Source organism: Neodiprion pinetum, chromosome 6 (assembly GCF_021155775.2).
Source record: "Neodiprion pinetum isolate iyNeoPine1 chromosome 6, iyNeoPine1.2, whole genome shotgun sequence".
Classification (NCBI taxonomy): Eukaryota; Metazoa; Arthropoda; class Insecta; order Hymenoptera; family Diprionidae; genus Neodiprion; species Neodiprion pinetum.
The window spans coordinates 11,155,961-11,168,375 of NC_060237.1; the positions used below are offsets into that span (position 1 = coordinate 11,155,961).

General features: G+C 37.0%; 1 long non-coding RNA gene across 1 annotated transcript; it reads right to left on the reverse strand.

The window, feature by feature from the left end:
- Window positions 1–4,787: 4,787 nt before the first annotated feature.
- On the reverse strand, window positions 4,788–6,253 carry LOC124221326 (uncharacterized). The gene is made up of 3 exons (XR_006883792.2): window positions 5,875–6,253; window positions 5,641–5,801; window positions 4,788–5,281 (listed from the first exon to the last, which is right to left on the reverse strand). It is a non-coding gene; the product is annotated as an uncharacterized lncRNA (long non-coding RNA).
- Window positions 6,254–12,415: the final 6,162 nt, after the last annotated feature.

Here is a 12,415-nt window from a genome sequence, read left to right on the forward strand (position 1 = left end):
GAAATTAGCAGACAATTGGGCCTGAAACTATTGTACAAGAAATCATATTCAGTCCGATCCACGTTTGTACCATGACTCAGAAATCTGGAAAGCTCGTGAAACATCATAATGTGCAGATATGGTTTCAGGAGGCTTAGTTTCCCAAAAATTTGCCTGCAACTGTTTTACTGTAGGCTTGATAGGTAGAGTGATAAAATAAACGATAATTTTGTATGGGAGTTTCGAAATCTGTGTCTGAAATATTGGCTAGGTCTGGTTTGTATTAAAAAGAGAAAATCACGTGAGCAATAAATGAACTAACCAGTTTGACCGACCGTCTTAAAAATAATTTTGGAAGGCATTGTCACCGGCTAAACAATTACCGCGACGTAAATGGGTTTTAGAAATTAACCCGTCACTGCCGTTGACAGGATTATTGTGCATGTTCCCGTGAGTTGATAATTCCGTCACGCTACGACCGTATATGCAGCAGGTGAATGTTATAATTGTGTTTTATGTAGGGTAAGATTAAATATTTGTCTTTACACACGTGCATACACATGTACAGCGTATTGCAGAAATGAGGGGCAGACGAATTTATGGCGGTACAAGGTGTGAGCCTTTGGCGACCGGCGTTGGGCAAAGGAAATAAAAAAAACAGAACAAAAAACAAGAACAATGATAATAATAATACCCGCGACGACAGGTGTACAGGCACACAACCGTGTACCTCGAATTTACAAATACGTGGCACGTTAGTGAAACTGAGAAATATCTCTTGGTATTGCGCAAAATGGGATGCAGAGAGGCGTAAAAACGAACATTGATATTTCAGCTTCTAAATAGAAACGGCGTTAGAAAAGATGTAAATGGTGAGTATTTTGCTATGCCCATAATACCTCCGGTCAGCGAAACGTTTCAACGCACGCGTTTGGTGAATATTAACTAGAGTTGAGGTGAGAGGCTTTAACACATTTTACGACGATCCTAATTAAGCGAGTTGGAATTTCGTAAAATCGAAATTTTCGACCCGGCGAAGAAGGCGTCATTCATGGATTATGAGGAGAGTGGGCATAAGGTATGACGTGGGTTTTACGGCCGAAGCGCGATGAGTTTAGCCGTTATTTCGAACATAGCTATTTACCTAAACGTTGCATTACGAATACTCGCGTAGACAGTCTATCATTTGTGAGTCGACGTTTGATCGTTTCGCCACGGTGCAATAATTCATAATTTAAATTCGATTACGTGTAACAGCCCGGCGCTGCTCGTCGAGATTTGTGCAAGACTCCTATTCGTTTATTTCTGTACCTATCCACCTCCAACTGCCCCTGTACATGTTACGTACGTGTGTATGCATGTATATTGTATAAGGTTGTATGCAGGTACGTGGGTACGCGGAGACTCGTGATTTTCGTAACAGCCACCTCGTGTTATGTTATATTACTCCGTGTTGCACAAAGCAATTTGCACCATCTTTTGTTTTAACCGAGTCACAGAAGCAGTTTGCCGACTCGGTGAGTGCGGACCGGCAACCTGCATGCAGGCCAGACTTGAAAAAAGGCACGAGGTAAGCACGTCACACACTGTTATGTGAAAAGAATGAACCGACGGAGAGGATATAACACCCTGCGTATACATGGTGCAGATTCTAATCGTGGGATAAAATGGGCGGGAAAAATGATTTATATCGCGTGAAAGACATTCGCGTATAGTCGTGTTACGCGAACCGCGGTGAGGCCGATTTTTCCTCGACAAATGGATAATGTGCGTTTCGCATAGGAACCCAAATGCGAACGGACGAATTAAAGTCAATTATTTTCCGCCCGATGCTTGTTCCATCGTTCGTCTGCGGTTCGCATATCCCTCCATTAAGCTCGCCGCCAAAGTCTGAAGCCTGGTTATGTCAGTGGACTCGAGGTGGTGCACGGGATACATAAGCGAGTTGAACCGTGAAAATAAACGGCCCGCTGCTCATTGTGAGTGTTCTCGTAACCTAGGAAGAGAAATTATGAGAATCTTCCCGGTGAGAACGGACTCACCCGTAATTATTATTATATATACGGATCCGTATACGATTGTGTACTTATATTGTTGGTTTATTCCGTAGTAACCGCCATCCATTCGGCTTGTTAAACGTCGTTTGAACACCTTTACACCTGCCCACTTCACCTCCACGTTTACCTTCTTAGTCAAGATTCATGCTCAGGTATAATGCAATTCTGACAAACAGATATCTTCGACAGTCCTGAATTTAACTGCCTACATGGACAAGTAATTTACTATCTCTTCCAAGTTCCAGGTCCGATAAACTGAAAGAAAGTACCTGCAGATAACTTGAATTCAAATATCGATGTGTCGCAATGCAGGATCAGGATTTTTTGATCAGGGTGTGAAGATTTGTGCAGATTGAACATCTTCTTTGAGAAGATTCTAAATGAAATAATATCTTGTACTTCTATGAGAATGTTCATTCAAATTTGTGTCACCGCCTGTGAAGAATTCTGAAAGTGACGATGAAAGCAAGTTGAAATACTTTGAGCGGTCATAGAATGTATGGAAAAGGGATTTGGTACTCCGTATATTCGTTATTTTCATATCTATAAGCGTTAGAATTCTTTTTTATATAAAATATAAAACAATAAACGGACCTATAAAGGGCAACTCGTATAATTCGGCGAAATTCGTGCAAATATGGAATGTAAAAAATGCACAGTAGGATGTGAAAGTTACTTTTTCGCAGCAGCTACCCTCGAATAAAATGAAAGAGAAAAAATTATGAATACGATTTAACACTTTGATACGCAGTTGTTACGTTCATATTATTGTCTTAATAATAAATCGTTTGTAATTACATCGACCGTTGGCCTTCAGTTATAAAAAATAATCGCTGAAACGATTTGGGACTCGGTACCATGCAACTTTATTGGATCCGTAAACTTCTAACAAAGTCGTACGTCACCGGAGAATACATTCATAACGTGCATTTCAGTTTGAAAATACTATTTATCATTAATCGACAGTCAGAATGCTAAATTGTCAAATTTGTGTAAAAGGTTTCAAATTTCTCGTGTGCTTCAAGTGCGTCCCTATTCAAATAATGAAAATTCTTCTTGTTCGGCCACTATTTGAAACCCCGCTGCGTGAACTGGCGTGTTACATACTTTCATATTCATATTATGTTATATATTATAATTATGTTTCAAAATTTTCATAAATATTTTCTGTAACTATATACTGCGCGGTCCAATTTACTTGAACGTAAATTTCAGAAAGCTACCAAGACTCGTTTGTAAGAGTGTTTATTTTTATTTATTTCTTTTTTAATGCGGAAGCCGAGTGCCGCGGATGAATTTTTTTTTTTTTTTTTATTATACTTTGGTGAATACCTGTCGAAATTACATCTTGCGAGGATGAAACTTTCAAATGTAGATGAGTGGAATCGACTATGCGACAAGCGAGCAAAACAGCGATACTGATTGAAGAAAGAGGAATTCTGCAGAGAATTGTCGGCTGTTACGCAGGTTAACATTCGTTTCTGTAGTGCCTTCGAGCGATTCTGAAATGGTCAACTTGAAGGAGGTATAGGTGAATAAAAAATTGTGATTTTATTTTATGCAAAAGTCTGGTACGCATACTTTATTACATTGTCGGTACAGTCAGGAATTTATAGGGCATTCCTTGCACGATTTTCTTATTTTACTTACCTGCAAAACACGTTTGTTTCAGAGAAACTATCTCTGGGAATTTTATTTTCTTCCCTCACCTGCGAAAAATTAATTTAGGAGTCACTGTTTGCAGTTCAGAAATTCATTTTGTATCAACAGTATTCTTGAATAAAATCTTCTCATCGCAAAAAAAATTCTAAATTTCAATTTCGGGATTTGCAAATTTTTGAAAAATATAAAAACTCTAGTTACGCGATGGAATTAAATAAATTATAGACATCTACCTTATGTTTTTTCTGTAAACGCATCACCGTGGAAATCCATATTAAATGCCCAGGCATATTTTTCCTATAAATTAGCCGATTATTTGAATCTATTAATTGATGCTTCACAGCATTATACAATATTAAAAATGTCTGAATATATGACAATCAAATTTTTTTTTTTTTTAAGTCTTTAGCTTGAAGCTGCGAAAAAACAGCGTGCGTAATTAAAGGAAATTAAATAAAAATAAATGAATAAACAAGTAAATATGAATATCATCGTACCCTGCACAACTTTCGAAATTAAATACTGCCTAATTTTTTTCATTAATCCTGTTCTGCGCTGAATAAACGTTACACCATACAATAGACTTCCTTGTAGGATCTGCAAGCATCAAGTAAAGTATAGTAATAATTTGCGTCCGAGATTCCGAGGCTGGTGGAAATGAGCTGGAACGTCTTTTACACACTCTAATTTGTTTTCGTTTTTCTTATCCCGCAATAACATGTTTTTCCTCTACCATACCTCACATTGCAAGGAATATTACGCCAACGAGTAACGTGAAACGTCTTCGCGTCGAGGTTGAAAGTAAATCGCTTTAAACAGAGAAAGAGAGAGTATAAAAAATTGACAAAAAAAAAGAAAAAGAAAACCTCAAAGTAACAAGAGAAATAACATAACGATAATAATATCAGCGGCAACCACAGATACCGACAGATAGGATGTAATAATTATTCATCCAATATACCACCATCATTAATCGCAGCGGAATATCCATTGCCAAAAGTTAATAACGCCGGAAGTTGCATCGTAGTATAGTGGTAATGTATATTCAACTAGCCACATTCACCTGAGATATCTGAATTCGTCGCCGTTGAATATTTTTCATTTCCGCTACAGTGGAATTAATTCGTTACACACGTTTGTATCATGGACCAATCGCTCACATGCTGCATGATCAGTGCCTCGTATCTTTTACGGGCAATCGCATTATATCGCATATTATTTAGTATAACCTGCGGCAGGCTACACATCTACCGGGGCATCACACAGACGTATAGACGTGTACTTAAATCGTAAGATGACCAGATGACCGGCGACTTTCACATTCTGTTACTGGGCACCGAGCTGCCACAGACGTTGTCTGCCGGGGAGATGTGAATCCTCCGTAATAATATCGACGTCGTGCAGGCTGAGGGGTGCAGGCGAATATTTCTGACTTTTACTTCATACCGGTATTTCAACGGTTTTTATTTAATCTCTTATTTTTCATCGGTGCGTGATACAACGTATGCGTCGAATACTTTCCATCTCTTTCTCACGATACAAGCGAATCGTTTCAATCAAGCTTTACTCTGTTCATTTCAGGGCTGTAATAAAAACGAAACTTATTACAGTCCTAATATTTCCAAAAGTAGTTTTGACACTTAAAATACAAGCACTGGAACAATTTCGAATGATTCGATTCCTTTCGTTTTTGTACCGATACTACGTGTTCTTCATTTTGTGCAGCTAGTAACGAATCGAGTTGCAATGCAATGGATATGAACGCTTATGGCCACACCGTGACTTGAAACTTTGAACGTACTGTTTACATCATTCTATCCCGATGACATATTTTATGTCACTTCTGAGTTTAGTTTTCACAATAAATTGCGTTGTGTTCAATATCTCTGTGACGATTCGATTAAATAATTGGAATCAATTTCGTACAATCAAACCTACTCACAGCTTGATCAAATCGCCGTAAGTGTAAATTGCCTAAGATGTATGTTCATTGTCTAAAGCTGCCGTGTACATGACTCCGATGCTTTCTGTTGGTCCTTCTACACAGCGTCAATACACAGCACATCCTCTAGATTCAGCTCTTCAAGTTCTTACGAATACCTGCTGCAATCATCGACGTAAAGATTATGGACAAATCTATTGCCCGCCTCACGTACCAATATTACTACCACGTTACCTGAGCGATCAAACTGCACAGGCTGACAAGGATGGACTGCTGAGTGACCGGTGGTTCGAGGTGAAAGTTCGATGTCTCGGAACGAAATCTGTTCCAATTTGAACGGGAAACATTTCGTTGGACATCGAAAGTCCTGCATTATCTCCGCTTCATTTACCTGCCCCTCCTTTCGCTTCTTTCCGCATCTCGCTCTCTCGTTCCCTCATTCTCTCCCAGCCCATAATACGGTCCCATTTTGAAACACGTTCATCTTGTTCCCCGAAGGAGTGAACAGTATTCGTCGTCTCGGTGTTTCAAAGAGAACGTCCGCCGTCTTTGCTGTTACATATATACACTCGTCAGAAAGCGACGAGGAAGAATATCGCGACGCCTCGACGCTGCTCTCTGTCCGTTACTGCAGAAAAGAGTTTCATTTTAACCTGTGACGTCACATTACCAGATGTTCACGTCACTTGTCCAAGTCTTTCACGAAGCATATTGCGGTGGGTATAGTGTTTAATACATGCCACTTCTTTCACTACTGTATCAAGCCTGCCCTGGTGTTCCATCCGACGGCCCGTCTACCGGTCTGTCCGCCATTGTAAAACGTGACTTCAAATTTACTTCAAGTTTTGCATATTCGCTTCACTGCAAAGTTCTCCCTCCATACGTACCTGCAGTGTAGTTTTAAAGAGTCGGCTTTTACTTTTTCTTCTTGCAATGAAGTCTTGAGATTCGATGCCATAAACGACTGCTGTTGCCACTTTAAGGACGCGTTTCAAAATACCTGTTCATATGCATCTGTTTTATCATTTTATGACAGATAAAACAGACTATCAATTCGCAAGTGCAAACGACAATTACACCCGGCATTTGTGAAACGTTCTGGGAATATCATATTTAGAATTTGGTCGCATGAAAGGAATATTCCAGGGCACCGCTTGCACTTTCTAGAAATATATAAAGAACGTGCAGTCAATGTCCGCGGGTATAATGGCCTGATTATCACATCAAAGACATACCACTTATGGAATGTGCTTTTCATATTCTCACCAGGTTTATTAATGTCTGAAACATAGAGAGAAATATTAACAATTCTATCATCAGGTTATTAGTAACAATTCATTCATATTGACGTGCAAATTTCATTGTTACATAGAGACTGTTATTATTATTATTATTGATGAGAGTGGTAAAATATTGCAGGAAGCAAAATAAAAATATCTAATCGCTGATCTTGCAATATTTAGATAACTTTCAAGGAACTTTTCTCTTGTTTTTGCATACAACCGGAAGGTATCGACTTCCCGTGCCTGCGTGGCGTTTGAAATGTTTGCAAAATTGAAACAATATTCAAACGACTTTAATCTTGTATATACTTATTCAGTATTTTGTAGTATGCTAAATTAATTGACAATTAATACCAATTGCCCTACTAATTTACATATTATATATTATAAATAACTAATAAACTTTTCGGTTAATTTCATAAATCCCATGAAGTTTCAGGGTAGTCCAGTGTCAAGAAATTATGTTTGTCATTGTCATACGTTCACCATATTTTTACGTTGAAAAAGAGCTCAGAATAACGTTCAAAAAATCATGAAACATAATGAAGGTAGTTACTTAGTAATTGTGTCATGTAAGTGGTAGTTGTTTCAACAAGTTAGTTGTATAAGGTTTTATCTTCACAAGTATTTTTGTGAGTAAATGGATCGCAGTAACTTCATAGGTGTACCTACATTGTGGTTGAGCGTTTATTGATCTAACGATTGACATACTTGATCAATCGTTGTCATTTTTAAGAAATTTTACATTAACTCAGTATTTAACGAGGCAAAGGAATAAAAACGACAACTAGTGAGAAAATATACTCGTTACGGTAATTAAAATTGCAAGTTCGATTAACGTCCCAACATAATTTTGATGACCAGCTATCCTGAATGGTTTCAGTACTAATGAAACCGAAAGTATAAAAAATATGGTAATTCCGAAATATGCTGTATATCTGCGGCATTACCATATGCTTATAGTTACAGTTTTAGACATTATAACACACCCGATATGGCAGATGGGTCATGTCGTTAATCCGGATGCTCAACCGTCGACATCCGTTGGATTATTGTTACCAGAAACGAGAGTCTTGGACGTTTGGAATGTTATACCTAACTTAAGTGTAAACGATATATATAATTTTTAGCGTTCTCCACTTACCCAGTAACCAGCTGGAGCAAGCTGCACGTTTGCATCGCTATGAGCACCGGACATTTACCCGACTCGTGCGTCAATCAAAGTTCTTTTATACTGTACGCATGAGAATAGTGAGGAGAATTATGATCTCGCCTATGATGCTAGTCACCTAGCGGGATAATGAAAGAAAACATTTTAATCAACGCGCTTTAAAACTGCAGCAAGTCAGGTTGAAATGAATTACTGCGTGCCCGACAGTAATTTTGAGTGTATCGTTATATATATATATTGCAGCTTCTGTGATGAGTATCTTTACACCGCACAAAGGGCAATACAACAGATTCAGTATTTAGTTAATAGAGCTAGCAGAAGAAAGGATGTCAGCATTATCAAGATCACGTCAACGACCCAGCATCGTATCGTCAGTAACACTGGGCTTATTTCTTACAATTTGTTTAACGAAGTGACGAAAATTTACACTGTATCGGGTCACTGTGTTTGCCATTAAAATTTTTAACGTATCGCAGTGTCAGTAAAACAGTGGTCAGTATACCCCATTATACACATAGCAGTAGGTACCTCATGGACCAGAAATTATTTGCTGCTGGAATATCGACAGCTGATACCTCTGATCCGATGGCACCTAGGAACTGGGACTTGGTGGGTATCAAGGAATTCCGAGCGGACGATTTATCCTCATAAGACTCCATCTGAACATCCTTGTCCCAGATTTGGGTAGCCCACACACCATTTCCGACCGTCATTCGTCTGTCCAAGATCACACTGTCGATATACTAGCTGTAGGTGCATACGAGGACCGTTTACGTGTCGGATGAGATATAAATTGGACAGTCGTCCCCCGTACGAGTAGATGCGTGAGATGAAAAGAGGTGGACTGGCCGGTTGTTTCATTGTATGGTACTGTGAGGAACATGAAGACGAGGTCGTGGGAAGCGTCGACTGACGGTGAAAGTTTCCTGCAAGGTATACTAAACTGACTTTAACAACTTTACCCATACATAGAGGTACCTACACACATATTTCGATACAATCTCTGCACGCCAAACGCTTTACGTGAACGTGGAGCGGAGAAAAAGGTGCATACTTCTGATAGCTTCCGTTTCCGGTTCAATTATCACCATGCAGATGCATCTTCCTGCTTCGAAGCGAAGGAGTGATGGTTTCGCTGACCTAAGCGAGTGATCAAAGTTGGTTCCTTTTAAAGTCTGATTGAAGATTTTCACCCGGGATTGGACTGAATAAAGTGAATTCTAAAAATAGGAGAGAAGTTTAAACTTTGGCAATCTCAGAAATTTACTCGAACGACGAGACCACGATTCGCACACATTAAGGTATAGCGTAAGTGCAGGATTATATCATGTTTGATAATACTTCAGACTGTGTACCTACTGTTGTAGCAATACCTACCTCATGTTTGCTGACCGAAATTTTCAAGATTAGTATAATATTAAATCAATACAACTGACTAATTCACGTTGCCTCATTTTTGTTTATAAGAAGAACACTTCAATGAACGTGATTACGTAAGAATCGACGAATTTTAGTAATTGTAGAATTGAGCTGTCTACCTGAAAATTAGCCAGCGTAATATGCAGACATTCCGGGTTAAATTGACAAACAGGTACCAGATCCTTAACCTCGCCACCATTCTTTATGCTCCTTTTATGTGTATACATGGTATTCCATACGAAATGTAATATTGTAACATCAGTCCTAGAACAAAAAGTAAAATAGAAAGGCCATAGGGGAATAAACATGGTAAAAATACCTTTTGCGACTATCTAAACGATATTTTATGGATACATAAGTACTGTTAATATACTAAAATCCTGAATGTATCAAACCTCAATCTCAATCGGTGTTTGGGAATGAGAATATAAACTAAAATGTATAAAATAATTTTTTCTCAGGCTTGACTGGATCGATCAGTTCGAAAATTTAATATGTTATTGAGGATATCAAAAGCTTTTATAGACACAATGGACAGACTTTTAGTTTAATAAATTCACGATGAAAAAAATTATTTTCTCTTAAATTTTGGTTATTCACTCTGATACTTTTCGAGCAAAATTATGAAACTATTATTTTTACGTTTCTTATAGATTCTTATTATCTCGAATTTTTTAAAAAATTTTCTTAATGATACACCGTAGTGAAAAAAAAACAAACCATCTTTTTCAGAATAACTCAATTACTAAACAAGTCTTCGCCGCATTTTTGTAAAATTGTACTTTTAAATTGTTTATAAATTATTTACCGAAATAATTTATTTACGTTAAAATTAGTGAAAGAAATGTGCATTTTTTTAAATATTTTCTACAACTTTTTATATAAATAATAATGTAATTGTTTTTGAAATTGTTTACACCTTTTAATCTAAGTGAATTATTTTAGTGTATCATTTATGTACAAATAGGAATACATTTTGAAGTAATACGGCTAAGACTTGTTAATTATTCAGTTTTTTCTAAAAGAAGAATGGTTTTCTTTTTTTTAACCTATAAGAAATGTAAATAGAATAGACGCATAATTTTGCCCGAAAACTTTCATAATGAAAAAGAATAAATTAGAGAAAATAATTTTTTTATCGTGAACTTATTGAGCTCAAAGTCACTCTACTGTATCTATAAAAGCTCTTGACTCCCTCGATAACACAATAATTTTTCAAACAAATCGATCAAATCAATCTTGAGAAAAAGTTGTTTTATATATTTCAGTTTTTTTTTATTGCTCCAAAACGAATTGAGATTGAGGTCTGGTAGTTTCAGGATCTTAGAATTTGGGTAGTGCCTACTTATCCATGAAATATCATTGTGATATTCGCAAAAGGGATTTTTACCCTGCTTATCCTCCTATGGCTTTTGTTGACAGAGATCTGTCGGATTTTTACTAAATCCAATTTTACCGTCATTTTATTCAGTAGACTCTCCGTGTTACTTCAAAGACAAATTTTGCAACATAAACATCATTCTGTTTCTATTGTGTGCGCAGATCTATACCAACAAATAATGAACGGTAATTCTCCCGAAAAATTTATCACACTATAATATTTACTCGTTTATCTTCAACATAATACGATAAGACGTGAAACGCACAGAAATTAAATGTAAGAATCATAATTGAAAAAATTAAGCATTAATAGCAAATGATCTACGCTACTTGCATTAACAAGTTGGTCTTTCTGATTTTCAAGGCGCCCATAAGAAGATTTCGGAATAATACATATATCTGCTACTTTTACTTCAGATAATTATTTTCATTAATTTACCATCGAAGTGAAGGTTGTTCTTTGCATGGTTGACTCATGTTGGTTATGTTGTAAGCTCCGAACAGTGAATTATTGCAGAATTTGCTTGCATGCAAAAAAAAATTAACTAACCTAGACACCACTTAACTAGCTCACGGCTGACAGACAGAGCCGTGACCAGATGAGCAGTCTGAAGCCGCTTAAGCTTTTATGTCGCATTTAAAAGTTACAATAGTTTAAATCTTACTATATTTCTTGAACGTCTGGTTCTACGATGTTTATTGTTTATATTCGAGCTCTCCACGTCCTAATTACTCGAGATGGTGTCCCAATGATTAAAGATTTAACAAGAATAATTTTTGGCTTAGAGAATGGCAAAGCTCTTTTTCATATCGAGTCTCATGGTGAAATTTTGCTCCCTTTATAATATTATGTTATGCCTGCGGTAAGGGTCCAACTTGTCAAACCCTAGAAGTTGCTGCTGAAGAACTATAATATTTTTTTATTATTGCGTCAGAAAATTATTATAAATATGAAATAAAAATTCAACCGATGAAGGAAATATTATATATAATTATGTCATAATTTTTGGTATGATTCAATTATTTGACGAGAGTTGATCGAACAGACCTCAGATACAAAAAAATAATAAATGGCTAATCTGAAAGTTCAACATTAAATCTAAATATACTCAGAACAACCGGAACCGATTTCTTTTCTGTTGCAATTTATTTATGTTCTACTGTGAATAGTTGTGAAATAGTTCTACGAGACTATCTATTGTATTCGCAAGTTGGTAATAGAACAGACCAAGATAGTTCGTTTGAAATTGCACCAAGCCATGCGCAGGAATGCTTACCATTGATTTGAATAGGCGCGCATAGATGCATGTAATAATGCCTGAAGCAACGCTGCCCATTGGCTTTTAATACCTGATATATAAAATCCGACCTGTGAACTGTTATATCCTGCAATAGAATAACGACCATGTCGCAACGAAAGTGTACCATTCTTTTCAGATTATATTTACAATGAGAGTAAAACCGTATATGTATAATATAGCCACAAGGGGCGCGTACGCGTTCAGAATAGATAACTGACGTT